Here is an 18684-nt window from a genome sequence, read left to right as displayed (position 1 = left end):
AAGATTTACTAATGTGTCTTAAAATAAAAATAAAATGATTTATTTTTTAAAAACACAATACATATTTATCTTGCTATATATTTTTGTTGCTGTTAGGCCTAAAAACGTTTAAAGTTGCGAAGATTTGACGGAACACTGAACACTTTTCAAAATGTAAACTATCGTTTTCCCTCCAATATTGTAATTGTCCATAAAAAATATGAACGTGTCATGTTTTTAATATACTTTTAAGAATAATAACAAAAGATACTGTAAGGTACCAGATAAATCTTAGGCATAAGATTACAGAAGAATGAATTCATTTAGGAATTATACTGATTAATATATGCTAAAATTGAGACTGGAAACCCAGAATGTGACAATAACCCGACCAAAACAAAACCAAAACACGAAAACAGCACAACTGTTTACATATTTTTTTCCGATCATTTTTGGATTTGCTTCCTTAAAAATAAATTACTTTATCTTTTTAACGATAACTTCCGGAATAGGGTACTCAATGTCATATTATATTTGCCTTTTTAATGTTTTGTTTCTATATGAGTATCACAGTTGAGTCTTTTGTAGACAAACGCACATATGGCGTACGAAGTTGTAATCCCGATATCAATGTTGAATTTTTGTAAAGTGTGGTAAGAAATATAAAATATGAAATATCCGATACAATTCTATCACCAAAGGGCATTTCAGTCTCAGAAGGAGTGATTTTGACATATATCCGTCTACTATTATTTATTATATTATTTATCAAAAAACATTATACTTTTATAATACCTCAGGTTAAAAACGACGCTGGCGATATCAAAAAGATAACAACTTGTGAATATTAAAAACTACAAAAGCATGACAAAGAATAACAACCAAAGATACGCCAACATACATATGAACGAACTATCTGATTACAACTGCCATATATCTGGCTTGGTACATGATATTAAAAGACAAAAATGGTGCTAAATACTAAGAGAAAGTAAACTCACATAAATACCTACTTCAAAGGAAAATCCAATCGGAAAGTTCATAATCACATGGCAAAATCAAATGACAAAATACATCAAAAACGAATTAACAAGAACTGCCATATTCCTAACTTGGAACATGAAAAATACTGGAATGCTCTCAATGTTCCTACTACAAGGGTAAAACACGTTGTGGTGCCATTATATTGACCTTATACTATTTTACCGCATATTCATCGGATTTTAAAATTGACATACCTGTCAATATTTGACATTTTTATCTATTATGTCTGTTTATTTTGTGCAGACATCGTTGTCAATATAATGAAATTGTATGATACTGTCATACAAGTGAGAGGTTTAACTAGCCATAAAACCAGGTTTAATCCACCTATCAGGATTATGACAGTTGTTATCCATTCGTTTCATGTGTTTGAGCCTTTATTTGCCATTTTATTGGATACTTCCCGTTTTGAATTTTCATTTCAATATTTTTGTGATTTTACTTTTTAATGATGTTTTATAAAAAGACTGAATGCTTTTACTATACCTCGGGTAAAACACAAAGCTGGATGTTATTAATGATCACGTCAAAAAATTATACTATGATATAATAAATTTAAGTGAAAAGTTACATAAATCTTACAATGCATGTAAACGGATCATGTTGAATTTTTAAAATAAATAAATTAAACTGAAACTATCACGTAAACTTCAAATATTTCTTAGACATGCACTATATATTTCGATGACAATACTAAATTGACCACGTAAATAAAGGTTATTCCTGCCAAAATTGTAATACTGAAAACAAATTTAACTAAAAGCTCTGAAACATGACTTGCAATACAAAAAACAAGTTTAAATGAACGCAAAGAGTAATAGTTTTAAAACGTTAGAAAACGTCAACGACTGGGCCTCATCGGCGGAAAGATTTTGATGACAAATATGTATGTCAACTCGTTTAATGTGATAGTAGTTACCCTATTTATTTCACAACAACAACCATACTTTATTTTAGCACGAGGACAATCAAATTTTCTAAAATAATCTTTAAGATTTTATGGAAAAACATAAAAAACCAACAACACCATCATACGGAATGTTATTTCACAATTATCAATAAAAATGTATTGGTTGGGATGTGTTTGTGTTTGACGCCATTTAGAGTTACCTTGGTTATATTAGGGTACCAAGTCTTAAAATGGCACATGAAGCTAACGTTCCAGTGAGAAACCAAAGGCGTTTAGTAGGAAAACTAACAACCCCTGTCAATTCGGCTCAGAGTCGTACACACCTTAATAGAAGAATAGTCATAGATGAAAAATTAGACAGCAAAATAAAAACACAGTAAACTACGTCTACGTGTTATCTTAGTTATTTTAGTCTGAATGTCGTCTAATGAACAATCGAGATGACCAACGAAAACTACCGACGGTCACATAATACGATATAAACATTAACATAAATACCAATTGATAGCCACCTTGTGTAAGCAAGTGAATATGTCTATGTCGTGTTCATTTCATGTTACATGTTGATAACAAATTAATTTTCGATATTACCTGTATCAGAATATTTTTTTGTGGATCAGTCAATCAAATAACTTACCCTTGTTTCTCTTTCAATTTTGACATTCTTTTCTTTTAATAACCGAAAAATACAAAATCATGCATAATCTCTAGCTAATCGGTTAAATTAAATAGACATAACAAGATGTGGTATCAGTGCAAAAGAGACGTCATGTGTTATGCCTTGTTAATGTTTGTTTTCTAAGCGAGCTTTACTGTTGAGTCTTTTGTAGACAAAACTGTCGTCTGGCGTACAAAGTTGTAATCCCGATATCTATCTTGAGTTCATTAAGGGAGTCTAGTAAGTAATATATAAAATATAAAATTAAGAGCTTAATGTACTCACACAGCCCATTAAAATACATTTATTTATTAATAACTTTCTATGTTTTGCCTATAAAAGAGTTTCTGTCAATATCAAATTGGGCCATATTAGCCTTATGTTACCTTTTAGGAAACGATGAGCAATATGGTACAATATACTCATCATAGATATCAGAACACAATTTTGTATATACGCCAGACGCGCGTTTTGTCTACAAAAGACTTTAAGTAACGCTCTCGTCCAAAAGTTAAAAAGGCCAAATAAAGTACGAAGTTGAAGAGCATTGATGTCCAAGATAAGTAAGATTAATTGAATTGTAAGAATACTGTACATCAGAATACTCTAAAACGTTTAAAAAAGTGTTGTCCTATAGTATATAGGAATAAAATACCATAAACATTTTCAATCATTATTTCCGGGTTATTATCCGATACAATAATAGCACCAAAGGGCAATTCAGTCTCAGAAGGAGTGATTTTGACATACATCCGTTTGATTTAATGTGATTTTTTAAAAAACGTCATGGTTTTGCTATACCTGAGGTCAAAAACGACACTGGAGATATCAAAAAGAGAATAACAACTTGAAAGTTGATGAATCTACAAAAACAGGACAATAAAAAAAGTATGACAAATTTTTAGAATATAGTCTACAAAACGCTTAATTACAAACTAAATTAAGGAAACAGTAGTAAAGCGCCCTTCAATAAATCGAATTAGCGAAAGCAAATCTGGGTAAAAAACCAAATCGAGGGTAACACATTAACTATAAGAGGAAACCAACGGAACAACGCTTATCTGCAACAAAAACCAAGGCCAACGTACATGGAAATGGATTATCTTATAACAATTGTCATATTTCTGACCTGGTACAGGACATTTTAAGAAAAAATGGTGCTACTGATCTTAATGTTCCTGCTACACGTGCGAAACCTATTGTGATGATATTTGATTTATTGTTTTACCGCATATGCATATCATTTTTATATTGACATACATGTAAATGATTCAATAATTTCAGTAAAAATAAAACCACCTAATGCTTCTATTATATCTCAGCTGACTGGAAGTATCAAATAGAGTTTAACATACCTGTAAGTTGATGATGATACGAAACATGGCAAAGAATAACGACCAAACATTATATTAAAAACAAAGAATGAGCAACAAGAACCTAACCAGAAGAAGAAGGTGATCTCATGTGTTACAGCAGGATTAATGTATCATGCTTCAAATGTGGAACTTGTCATATTGGAATTAAGCTTACCTTTGATAGTTTAATACGCAAATCTGAGCAGGAAGCTATTTTGAATTTCACTCACTCGAAGATATTCAGAATTTGTAGTCTTTTCACATCAACAACAACATAGTGCATGCTCAAATGGCACGTGGAATTCATTAAACATTGCTATAGCGGGTTTTCTTTCTTTAACACGAACCTTTTTCAATTCATAAGTTGAATTAAAATATAAGATACAAATGATCCAGTTTGCTTAAATGTTTTTGGTCTTCGCAATTGGTTTTGATTTATATTGTAATACATTATTTGTTTTTCAATTTCAAGAAACTTAACTCGTCTTAGGAAACATTTTGTTTGCTTTATTGATTCGTATGGCAATAAAATATTAAGATTTAAACATTCCATTAATGACTTGTAAAACTATGTCCTATAATTAATAACGAAAATAATATGACGCTCTTCTGTTCGCTCTGTACACAAAGCTGCTAGTTATTTAAATAGAATACGATTGCACCTGTGTGAAACAAACAAGAGATGACCGCAAGTGTTTTTGAAAGGTTGGGCAGATCACCCGTAGTGTCGCTCATCTTAGCCAAGCCCGGTGAAAGGTTTAATTCTGAAGTTCATATTCGAGTTACACATAAACGACTGAATAAATAATACCAGTTGTTTAAGAAATATGTCATAACTTGAAATTGTCTATGAAATACGGGTAAGAAGCACGTAAATAAAGATTAATGAAATTATAAGAATACCTTTTTATCATAACGTTCTAAACACTTTTCTCTTTACACCTGTACGTCGTATAATTAACAATTCCGAAATAATAGTTATCAAAGGTTCCACGATTTTATTTTAGTACGCCGACGCGCGTTTCAAATTACCTTATAGTTGGTTTTCAAACACGAATTCCGGGTTGTTAACCAATAAACCGATAGCACCCAAGGGCATGGCAGTCTTAGAAAGAGAGATTTTGACATATATTCGTATGATAAAATATTTCATATTAACAAACCATTATGTTTAAACTATACCTTAGGATAAAAATGTGGCTGAAAATACTTAATAGAAAATAAAAAATTGCAAATCGAAAGAGATCTTCAAAAGGATAAGAAAAACAAAACATGACAAAATTTCAAATAACAGTCCCCAAACACCTAATTAGGTACAAAAGAAAGTAACAGGAAGATTTCAATAATCCGAAAAGTTAACATATCCTGCTGCACCAGTGAAATACGTTGTGTTGACATTGGTTCACCTTAGATTGTTAATTGCATATTTACTCTTTTTGATGATAAAGTTTGCTATCGTAAATACATTTTGCTTGATTTATGTTATTAGCTGTATATTTTCTGTAATTTACAAAAGTAGTATTTTCTTTAACATAGTCAAATATTAAAACAGTCAAAGTGTTACAGGAGACGAATCTATTTATATATGTATAAAAAAGTAAATATCAAATTAGAAATTAACGGGACTGTAACGAAAAAATAACAGCGAGTAGCTGACGCAACACTTTATATAAAATTTCCAATAAGTTAGGAGCAAAAGATACCAGAGGAACAGTCAACTCATAGTTCGAAAATAAACTCACAACGCCATGGCCAAAAAAATAAAAAAAGACAAACAGACAAAAAATAGTACTCATGACACAACACAGCAAACTACAGACTGAGCAAGATGCCCCACCAAAAACTGAGGGTGATATAAGATGATCCGGAAGGGTTATCAGAACCTGCTCCACATGTGACACCCGTCGTGTTGTTCATGTTATTACAAACACGGTAAATAGTCTTAGTCGGTAATTTTGTCATTTGTTATAGATTTCTGGTTGTACATTTGAGGGCGTTCTTTCAGTTAATCATTTTTTTAATCAATACAAAACTTTATATAAACATAAAAAAATATTATGTCAATATTATTACTCACTTCTATGAAAGAAAATACGGTCGAAATAAAATTAGAATGAGATATATATAATGTTAGATGTTAAAAATGTTTTGTCGTTTATTATACACAACTACGCAATTCATGTACCATGTTTCTTGTAATTCGTTGAACAGTTTTTACTTAAGGGTTATTGCGTTTATTTCTACAATAATGTTTTGCGATTTATATAATGATTTAGAGTAATTACTGTCTTTCATTCAGTTTCTCTTATCAGCTCGTTTTAATTTATGTGTCAATAAATTATTTGTATTTAAATTTAAAAAAAATTACGCAGTTTCTGATATTGTATATGTTTGTCAAAAATAAATTTGGATTCATAATGCAATTAAGAATTCGAACCTAAACTTTCCATTACCGAGTAGAGAAACTATATCTTATACAAGATGACTAGGTAAAAGTTAAAACACAAACATACTAAACTCCGAGAAAAATTCAAAAAGGAAAATAAAAAATCAAAAGGTAAAATCAAAAGTCCAAACACATCAAACGAATGGATAACAACTGTCATATTCCGGACTTGGTACAGGCATTTTCTAATGTAGAAAATGGTGGATTGAACCCGGTTTCATAGGCTAGCTAGCTAAACCTCTCACTTTTACGACAGTCGCATCAAATTCCATTAAACTGTCAACGATGAATGAACAACACAAACATACTCAAAGAGTAAAAATGTCAAAAATAGGGGTACAGCAGTCAATAATATGTTATCATCTTAATATCACTGTAAAAACAACAAATGTAACGAAGAAGCACTAAAAGGCATACATCAAATTTAACATACTAATTTTGTTATTCCTATACGACTTAATTTATGTATGTAAAGTCTACCCTTAAAGAATAGAAGGTTTTCAGTACTGGTGTAAAATCGCGCGTTTGAAATTCGCACAGGTAGACATAAACATAATTTTGTCGTTCAAAGTATGACGACATACATACATGCAAAGTCACGTTAAGTACATATAACAAAAACAGATTTAACAGTAAAAGTAACAATTGTATATAAATTATATATAAATATACTGAATAAATAAATGATTTGGAAAATACGTTAAAGGTATAAAAAGTCATGAGAATTCCGAATGCAATAAGGTTCTATCCTGGCACTCTGGTTCTATACATTGGTTCTATCTGGGTTGTTTGGTTCTGAACCTCGGTTCTTTGGTTCGAAACCATGGTAACTGGTTCAACATCCGGGTTGTTTGGTTATAGCAACCCGAATTCCTGGGTTCTATTCTAGATTGTTCTAATGTTCCCGTTGAACTTGGAGAAGACTACCACAAGTATCCGAATGAAAAGGTAAAGTAGGTCAAAGACGCTAAAATTGTTTTATAACATTTATCATTTCAGGATCGACGGTAAAAGAAGCTGTAAGGTATTTATTTTCTCATTCTAATGATTAGGAAACTAAATAAAAATAAAGCATCGCTTAGATTTTAAAAATAAATCGAAATGGTACATTTTATCGAACATTATTTTATTTAATTTAGTCGTTCTGTTTTTATTTTTCCGTTAATATTTCTAGACGTTTTAAAACAACGATATATGCATCTAGCCACTTGATCAGTTGACGACTTGCATATATATTTAGATGCACATTTAAAGTTCGAATGCATTCTATTTAATAGCTGCTTTGTAGTAATGTAAGATTTGATAGAGATACGTGTGAAGTATATATGTAACAAATCGTTTTGTTCAAAACGGAATCTTAAAAGACATATAAAAAGAAAGTGATGACCAATTTAAGTTTAATTGTGCAAAGTACCAAGAAGATCTCAGTATTCCGAAAAGTTAACATATCCTGCTGCACCAGTGAAATACGTATTGTTGACAGTGTTTTACCTAAGATTGTTAATTGCATGTTCATCTCTTTTTGATAATAAAATTTGCTATCGTAAATACATTTTGCATGATTCATGTTATTAGCTGTATATTTTCTGTAATTTACAAAAGTAGTATTTTCTTTAACATAGTCAAATATTAAAACAGTCAAAGTGTTACAGGAGACGAATCTATTTATATATATGTATAAAAAAGTAAATATCAAATTATAAATTAACGGGACTGTAACGAAAAAATAACAGCGAGTAGCTGATGCAACACTTTATATAAAATTTCCAATAAGTGAGGTGCGAAAGATACCAGAGGAACAGTCAACTCATGGATCGAAAATAAACTCACAACGCCATGGCCAAAAAAATCAAAAAAGATAGTTCACATGACACAACATAGAACATCAAAGACTGAACAACATGAACATCATCAAAAACTAAGGGGGGATCTAAGATGCTCCGGAAGGGTAAGCAGATCCTGCTCCACATGTGGCACCCGCTCATGTTATTACAAACATGGTAAATAGTGTTAGTCGCAAATTTTGTCATTTGTTATAGATTTGAAATTTTTGGTTATACATTTGAGGCCGGTATTTCTGTTAATTCCTTTTTTAATCAATACAAAACTTTTTATAAACATTTACAAATGTTATGTCAAAATTAGTTCTCACTTCTATGAAAGAAAATATAGTCAAAACAAGATTTGAATCAGATATATATAATTTTAGATGTTAAAAATGTTTTGTGGTTTATGATACACAACTACACAATTCATGTACAATGTTTCTTGTAATTCATTCAAGAGTTTTACTTAAGGGTTATTGCGTTTATTTCTACAATAATATTTTGCGATTTATATAATGATTTAGAGTAATCACTGTCTTTCATTCAGTTTCTCTTATCAGCTCGTTTTAATTTATGTGTCAATAAATTATTTTTATTTAAATTTAAAAGAAATTACGCAGTGTCTGAAATTGTTTATGTTTGCCAAAAATACATAAAGCAATTAAGAATTCGAATCTAAACTTTCCATTAACGAAGAGTGAAACTATATCTTATACAAGATGACTAGGTAATATATATCAGTTTAACATTATGTTGTGTAAATTGTGGAAGTAAGAATTTACAGTTATATATATATATATAATAAAAACTATAAAACAAATTCCCATACGTTTCGGCCATTACGGCCTTCTTCATTGGAATAAATTACAACATTGAAACAACAATTACATCACTTGGATACATTACGTTATAATAACTTTTATGACGTTCTTTTGCCGCCTTTTTCGCTTTTTCAATATAAATATATTAATCATCGTTCATACATTGTGTTGAGTCCTTCAGGTTCTAGAGTTTTTATTTTTTTTTATCCAAAAGGCTTCTTTAGTTTTTCTGTAAGTTTCTGTCCCAAATACTCTTTCTATGGCGGTAACTTTTAAATTTTTTATTGAATGATTGTTCTGAATGAAATGGTTGGCTACTGGATCTTCTGTTTTCTTTGTTCGTATTTTTGAAAAGTTCAATAGCATTCGTTGATATAGTGTATCACCCGTTTGTCCTACATATATAACTTTTTCACATTTTGTACAATTAATCGCATATATCACGCCTACGGTTTTACAATTTATTTGTCCCTGAATGGTATATTCTTTGCCGGTGTTGTCACAAAATACCTTGGTTTCTTTTAAATGTGAGCATAGTGCACATTGTTTACCACATGGTCCACATCCATTAGTTTGCTTATAAAATAATAAATTATGCTTTTTGTGTACTAAGATGTCTTTTATGTTGTTATCACGTTTAAATGCCACGATAGGCGGATCGGGAGATATTTTCTTTAGTCTTTCGGATTGATGGAGAATTTTAAGATTTTTTCTAAGAATGGAATATACATTTGGAAGCGCATTGGAAAAAGTAATTACTAAAGGTACCCTGTTGTTTTCTTTCTTCTGTTTGTACTTTAATAGATCTTCTCGGTTTAATTTGTCGACTTTCTTCAATTGAACTTCAGTGGACGAGTTATTGTATCAACGTTCTTTTAGGTGCGTTTTTATTTCTTCTCTTCTTGTTTTGTAATCTTCTTCTGTTGAGCAAATTCTTTTGACACGAATGCCGAGTCCATATGGTATAGCATTTTTTACAGAGTTTGGATGGCTTGACGACACATGTAAGTATTGGTGTTTATCTGTTGATTTTGTATAAAGATCTGTTTTAAGTTGTCCGTTTTCTATGTGTACAAACACATCAAGAAATTCATTTTTTTCAGTTGAGTAACGCATTTCTGTTTTAATTCGCGGATGCAAACTGTTTGACATTTCGTGAAATGTTTTTAATTCATCTAAACCATGTTCCCATATCCCCCAGATGTCATCAATATATCTCCAATATGAAAATGGTTGTAAATTGCTGTTTTGAAATAAATTTTCTTCCCATTGTCCGAGGTAGGTGCAAGCATAATTCATGCCTAGATGGGAACCAATAGCTGTTCCTTCAGTTTGTAAAAAGTGCTTTCCGTTGAAGCTAAAATTATTATTTTCAATGACTAAATCCATCATTTTATGAATCTTAAGCATATCAATTACATATCAATAAAAAAACAAAACATAGGGAACACACATGTGCGTTACTAGTAAGATTGCAACGTCAATTATAATTTGAGCGACACCAAAATCAGAGCGAGCATTTATGTTGGAGTTGCATGTGAATAAAATATATTTAATCATTCTTAAAGCCAGCATACACGTGTTTGTACATTTTTTCTTTTATCGTGAAAGGGTTGGATTCGAAAAGTTTTGGTTGTTCTTATAGTTCTGATTCGATGTAAAAAGTAAAATCCCAAAAATACTGGACTTAGAGGAAAATCAGTTCGGAAAGTCCATGATCACATAGCAAAATCAAATAACAAAACACATAAAAAACCCGAATGGACAAGAACTGGCATTTGCCTGACTTGGTAAAGGCATATTCAAATGTAGAAAAAGGTGGATTAAACCTGGTTTTATAGCGCTAACCCTCTGACTTTGATGATTTTGATAACAATTCTGTTATATTTACATTGATTCGTTAACTAAACAGACACAATACATATAAAAGTCAAAATATGGGTACATCAGTCATCATCGTATAACAAATTTAAAAGGAACAATTTATTAATATGATTTTAAGTTTTCTATTATAATCGAAATGACTTTTCATGACATGCACTATGCAGATGTTAAACAGGGATATGCATTATATTTGTAAATATTTTCTCCAACACTCTGTATAAAAGTATATATTAACAAATACAATGCATGCGCATGCCTTATTTCAATTAGCTCAGAGCGTCACATGAAATAATTAAATTTCAACTTAATTGTTGTCTTTACAAGAAATACCGGAATCAAATAATTGTCTAAGAATAACAATAATTGAATCGATTTTTTCCCCAGTTAAAAAATAATTTCTCACAGACGACATAAGCAATTTTCTCGTTTATATTGAATTAGGGTTGTTCAGACTAAACGTTGTTAAAGTTAATACGGCATGATATCGGAATATTAGTAGCATGAAATAATTTTCAACAATCAGAAAAGCTGTCGTGAGAATAGGTCAAAACTGTTAACAATTGAAACACAGTGCTGACGTTTTCTACTATTATTCCGCCTTCTGCAATCTGTATGTCATTCAGAAGTTATTGCAGTGCACCGTGTCTTTCAGTGTGGTTCCCTTTATGAATCGCAATTTTTTCTGCGCAATTTCAATTTACACCGTGGATACTCAGTTTTCATTGTTGCGTAAAACAAAGTCATTTGTTTTCAGTGTACGTTATCCCACAGGCACTAGTTTGTGAGTGATTTTTAAAACACAAACGGTGATTATCAGTGTTTATAATGATAATGCAGTTGCTCGTTTCCAGCGTCTCCATTATTACACACCTGCGCGTTATCAGTGGTTGTAACGATTTCAGAGTCGCTCATTATTCTTAATACACAAACAATCAATATCATTGTCATAAATAAACAGCATATGAAGAAACTCTTCATAGATATCAGGACTAAATTTTGTATATACGACAGAAGCGCGTTTCGTCTACAAAAGACTCATCAGTGACACTCGAATCCAAGAAAGTTAAAAAGGCCAAATAAAGCACGAAGTTGAAGAGCATTGAGGACCAAAATTCCGAAAAGTTTAGCCACATACAGCTATGGTAATCTATGTCTGAGGTAGAAAAGCCTAAAAATTTCAAATATTCTAAATTTTGTAAACAGTTAAAGGACATAAAAGAAAAGCTAAGTATCAAGCAACTTAAGCCCCACCAAATTCGCAGTGATTTTAGGTGCATCAGAAGGATAATTAGATCCCTCTCTATTTTTGTCACTCATCGCTTTGCTGTCTGGAGTTTTTCATCACATAACTGCCGGTTATTTTTATTTACTGTGAATTGCATCAAAATTTTTCAAAGAATATATATTGAAAATGTAAATTTTGATATTGTTTTACTCTGCACTATAAATGAGTAGTTAGGATAACGTTTGAAAAAAGACAAATACCAAGAAACTAAGGTTCCAATTTCTTCGAGCGAAGCTTGCCTTTTATTATTTGATTATTCATTCATGTCTGTTTTGTCATATAACTTTCATCATTTCATATATTATAACATTCATGGCGTACCAATGTTAAGGTTAACTGCTTCTGATGAATGTAAGTCAAGAAAAAGTAATTCGGAAGAGTGACATTATGCATGTATGTAGTGTTATTTTAATTTTTTAGTTTTCGCATACATATTAAACTTGCGACAAATACCTAAAACAGTTATCGTGGAAACATTTTTTCACTTGTCGCATTTTTGCTGGATGATTACGATCTGATAGTACCTGGGGGTATTAACATCCCAATAACAAATCCCAAGGTAATGGTATGAAAATACGGATGTTAATAAGCTTTGAATTTTCAAAAAGTTTGGCCTTGTGCATCAATGAAGAGACATTGATCGTCGAAATATGCATCTGGTGAGGCAATATTTGCACCGTATGAATTAGTTTAAGTTGTTCCGGCAGAATGTTCAATCAAGCCTGAGGTCGATCCGTTCGAAGTCGTAAATACAAAAACAAAAAATTAATGCAAAAATCGAAAAATTAGGGAATGTTTGATTTCGGGTAAATTGAATTTGCATGGGGATTAGTTAGTCATCAAAGGTACCAGGATTATAATTTAGTACACCAGACGCGCGTTTCGTCTACATAATACACATCAGTGACGCTCATATCAAAATATGTATAAAGTCAAACATGTACAAAGTTGAAGAGCATTGAGGATCCAAAATTCCCAAAAGTTGTATATTAGATATCCGAAAACATGAGAAAAAAATAAAACATCTATAGTTTATATATTAGTGTTTGTCGAATGAATGTCATTGTGCAGGACCAGTAAATTTAGTACCGTTCCAGTAGACGTTTCAGTCTGCTGGTCCGGCTGGCCCATATACAAAAAAGCTTAAATTCGACCCCTGTGTCAAAGGTACAATGTTACCATTCACCTTCTATATAACAAGCATTACAACTTTATTTAATATAAAACTTAACATCTATATGTATGTTTATCCCTCATAATTGTTTTTTTAATGGCAGCTAGGTCAACATTAAAGTGTATAAATTGGTTCCAGACTATTCTTTGGGGTCTTAAATGTAAACTGATGTATCTAACAATAGTAGCTCGTGCATCTTTGATTTATCAAGGATATTTATAGTATTACGTCCTTGATAAACGTGATTAACTGTAAACAAGGCAACAAAACAAACCCATGGATAGCAGAAATAAATATGTGCCAAGAACAAATAAATTTCCCTTGTCAATTTACACATTATGTACTCCACCGACATCTCTATAATTTGCAAACATATGTCAAATTTGATAAATGATTAATAAATTAATAATTCCATTATTGCAATAGTAAATGATTGATTAGATACTAATTGAATTATGGCAATGGTTTTTAATAAATTGATTTTTTTCAATTTCAAAACCTTAATCAAATTCAACATTGCTGTGACCTACAAAAATCACAACACGTGTCTAAACATTTAGTGTGTTTACGTTCAGTCCTTGAAAATTATGATTTATCGCAATTTTATGATAGTGATGCAACATTATATGTCATTACAGCATTTTTGCGTTCATTGACATCACAACACTTGATCATTACAGCCATGATAAATACTCGTTTTAGTTCTAAACTAGTTTGTTTGCAGTCCATATCCTTTTTGTAAGAGCTTATTTTTTTCCATTTTTTAACTGTCGAAACAGAAAACAAATTGATGACCTAAAGGAAATGTTAAGGACCCGAATTTCGATTAAATCGAGATCAGTCGTTGAATGTCGCGGAACTCGAAATTGGAAAGATTTGTTAAAACGCTAACACTAGTTCAATCTTATATATGTATGTACATTTTTAAAATTGACATACCAAAATTAAACCCGGCATAAGAATCATTATCCATTTACATATCATCTATTTTGTTATGGTAAAAACTCACAATAGGTATATTTAGTGTGTAGTTTATTTTTGTCTCCAGTTGGTCCCGTTTTGAGCAAATTCAAAACAATACTTAAACGCTTAAACGTATCTCAGCTTAATCTAGCCGAATCTGTATCGCGCTGGCCTTTATTCTGGAATATTTAATTGGAAAACCATAATTATGAAAAGTATGTGCCTGATTAAAACTTGACACATAAGATGATAGAAAGATTGCTAATAAGACTTATAAAAAGAGACAAAATGGCACGTTCTGCTAACCTATCGAAGATATCGTTTTAAAACAATAATGTACGGTAGCAATTTAAGAATAAATTATCAAAATAACAATTTTTTTAAATTAATTTAATAGAAAAAAAACCTTTTCATTTGAGGATATGTAACAAATAAATTATAGGTCTTCATCAGTTCACGCTAACCATTTTCGTTAAAAAAAACCTGCGATTTATTTTAACAGATATAATGCGATTATCTCATCTCATTTTCATTTGATTAAATAGATTCTAAAAATGACGGTGTTGAATAAGTTTTAACATTGAATTCAGTTATATTATGTCTCTTTAGAGAGTGAATCATGGGAATTGTATAACTGTGATGCAAATCATTAACACTGCAGTAATTTTCCATTCAGTGACGTCTCAACGACTTATCACCTTAACTTATACTCGCTTTAATCTCAATGTTGTTCTTTTGGAATTTATTCTATATAAAGGAAATAATCTTTTCCGTAGTTTTCCATCGGAAAAACGCATTTCATGTCACGGAAGAAATAAAAGTACTAGTGGTAAGCAAACAACATGAGGTCAACTTGTGCCTAAACGTCAACAGACAGACCCACGTCATCGTTGAAATAAAGTTGTATGTCACACAACACTAAGATTGATAAAACCTGCATATATGTAACTCGCAATAAATTGTGTCGGTACTTTGTTTTATTCTTTCTTTTTCGTTGTTTGTAATCTCAGCAAATAAAGCTACGATAGATACCATGCTTGAAGTTTGTACAATTGACACTCATGTCGCATACACAAGACTCATTATTGGAGCTCGAACCAAAAAAAAAAAACCTAAAAAAGCAAATAAAGGTTCAAATTAGAATCATAATGTTACGCTTAAAACGGCATATTATCATGAGTTTATTTTGTATCGCACTGAGCTTTTCCCTACATACAATAGAAAAAACATGTAAGTGTGGCATGTTTATGCCTCACTAGAATTATCGTTTCTTCTTTTGTTTTACTAACCTTTCGAATATTTTTTTTCTCCATTTATCTAATAATAGAGTTGAAACTTTGAATAAAAATTAATTCAAAAAGATTGCTTTTACAATTAATGAAAAAAAATATATGATTCGAAATGTTTCACATTTTAGTTGTGTATATTTAATAGACTAATATTATATATTGCTTAAAATTTCTCTATTTTGTAATAAATGTTTATTTGTTTAACGTATTCAATTTAAACATTAATTGACTATATTTACATTCTGCCAAATAAATTATGATTGATGAGAATTTTATTACTTTGATGCAAAACCATTATTACTCTTGTTCCGTTTAGTGATATCACACCTACTTATCATAACTATTATGACAAATTTAATGTTATTATGTTTTTCTCTGTTTTTTTCTTTCTCCTCTTAAGGTTATGATTGATGGGAATGGTTTGACTGTGATGCAAAAGCATTATCCTTAATGTAATTTTCTATCAGTGAAAACACAACTACTGATCATAACTGATATGACAAAAACTCGTTTAATGTCAAACGTTTTTGTTTAGGGACAGAACTTGAAGGAGTTTCCCCGTATTTCATATTGATTTCCATTTTGATGACCAATACTCGCAATCAATTACTGATTCATCCTTATAAACTTGTTTGAAATCTTATGAACATAATACAATGTATAACGCTTAAAAGATCCCACCATCAAAATATTCAGGGTTTTCTGTACCGCCTTGTTCCTACAATTGGAAATAAAAACTAAAATTGTAACAGGTTATTGAGAAGTTAAATTTTAACACATTATATTTACTTCTACTAATATTAAGAATAAATCATCCTCGATGTTAGTTATAACTATAACTAATATCGAGAATTATTTATTCCAAATATTATTCATGTTAAAATTTCGAACTTTACTATTCTTACAAAATGAACATTTAAAAAAAATGAAATAAGAAGGAAAAAGTAAAATCACAAAAATACTGAACTCAGAGGAAAATCAATTTGGAAAGTCCATAATCAGATGGCAAAATCAAAAAACTAAACGAAACTTTTGACATTTTATTTGGTAATATTAAACAGATAAGGAATTGATTTGTGTTTTCGTTAATCAGTTTGCTAAAATTAAAAGTACAGTGTATTGTAAACAAATTTAATCCTATCAGATATAGGAAGATGTGGTGTGAGTGTCAATGAGACAACTCTTAATCCAAATAACAATTGATAAAAGTAAACCATTATAGTTAATTTTACTGTCTTTAAACACGGAGCCTTGGCTCACACTAAACAACAAGATATAAAGGGTTCCAAAATTACTAGTGCAAAACCATTCAAACCGGAAAACAAACTGTATATTAACTTATTTTACTGTCACTTGATAATCAATGAGTAGAGTCTTAAAAATGTGGAAAAAGTTAAAGGGAATTACTATTAACCGTTCAAAAGTACATTACTGATTTTAAATCAAAGTAACGGTTTAAAAATAATATTCAAGATTCCATTGAAACCTCTGTCCGTTGAAGGAAGTACTAAAAAATAATCGTCAATGATAATAGGCATATACTTTTGTACACTAGATGCACTTTTACAAACGTCTCGTCAGTGACATTCGTAAAAATAAGTAAAAGCGAAATGAAAAGGGCGAAGTTGAAGAATTTTGAGGACCCAAAGTTCCGAAACTCTGTTCCAAATACAGCTAAGGTATGATGAATTTATTTAATCCTATAAAAAAGTAGTTCGATGAGCCAACAATGACCCCTACTTCTAACTGCAATTTAACATAAAAATTGATTGACCATTATCAGAAATAATCAAGTAATGTATTTTGTCGCCGCCGCTCTATGTTTCAAATGCATTAATGTGGTTTGAATCCAGACGATGTTGTCATAATACACAAGGGTCTCTTTCCTTGTTCTATTTTGAATAAATAAATCAACGCATTAAAATAAAACTTGGACAAATAAAATCTTCAAAACAAATGTAATTTCGTCATCTTAGAACATTTGTTCATCTTTTAAAATTGAACTAAATGATATGAGCCAATTATAGCCTTATCAAACTTACTACTTTCACCAGATGTTATTTTTGTAACGGTTCAGTTTGGATAACGTACCTTATTCGTTCATATATTGAAATGTATAGCGCACTCTTTTGACCAACCTACCTTTCTATATCTAAAATTGCAATCTCTAAGTGATCAGCTTTGTCCATATCACAACCAATAGAGGGATCTTGTTTTTAAATCAACTCATTGAAAATTTGAGTTTTTTTAATAGAATTGTACAAATTTAAATGATGGCAATAGAAACGAATCGAAACCTCCGATATTTTTTTCATTTGTAGACAAAGTGTTTAACTTTCAAAATCGTAGCAGCTAGTATAACCGCTATGTCTTAGATATATTGATGTTGTATGAAATGCTTCAAAAATAGACTATAAAACGACGTCATGAGTGAAAACATTTCCGACGCCATTATATTTGTAAGAAAGCATGATTTGTTTGGCTTTCAAAAAAATATTTAGTAGCTAGGCTTACTATTCATTTTCATCAGAGCTCGATATTTTTGTTATTTCACTTTTTTTAGTAGTCAATATCTACGTAGTTCTACGTATCAGATTTACGATATTGAACGCAAAGCCATATTGTGCATTACGTCATGTGTTCCAGGTAATATTTTTCTAAACAACAGATTTATGCTTTTATGTTCAAATATTTAAAGCGATTAGCTTATTTCACTGTGCTTTTATTGAGTAGATTCTACAAATTAACATGTTGGAGAATGATAAACAATGACTATATTCACAATCTACCTCTAAATATAATATTAATACTGTATGGAATTTTATGACCGTGATACAAAATTATTATCACTGCATAATGTTGCGTTGGCATTTGCTCTGCATACGGATGTTTAAATCAAAACCTGTGTTAAGTGTTTTTCTCATTGAAATATTAAATTTCTTTTTTAGTTCGATTTACCTAGTGAGGATTAATCTTTCTATGGTTGTGATGTCAAATCAGTATCATTACTGTAAAATTCTGTGTTCAATGACTCTAAAACTATTGTTATC

Source organism: Mytilus trossulus, chromosome 12 (genome assembly GCF_036588685.1).
Source record: "Mytilus trossulus isolate FHL-02 chromosome 12, PNRI_Mtr1.1.1.hap1, whole genome shotgun sequence".
NCBI classification, from domain to species: domain Eukaryota; kingdom Metazoa; phylum Mollusca; class Bivalvia; order Mytilida; family Mytilidae; genus Mytilus; species Mytilus trossulus.
Note: the sequence above shows the minus strand (reverse complement) of the source record.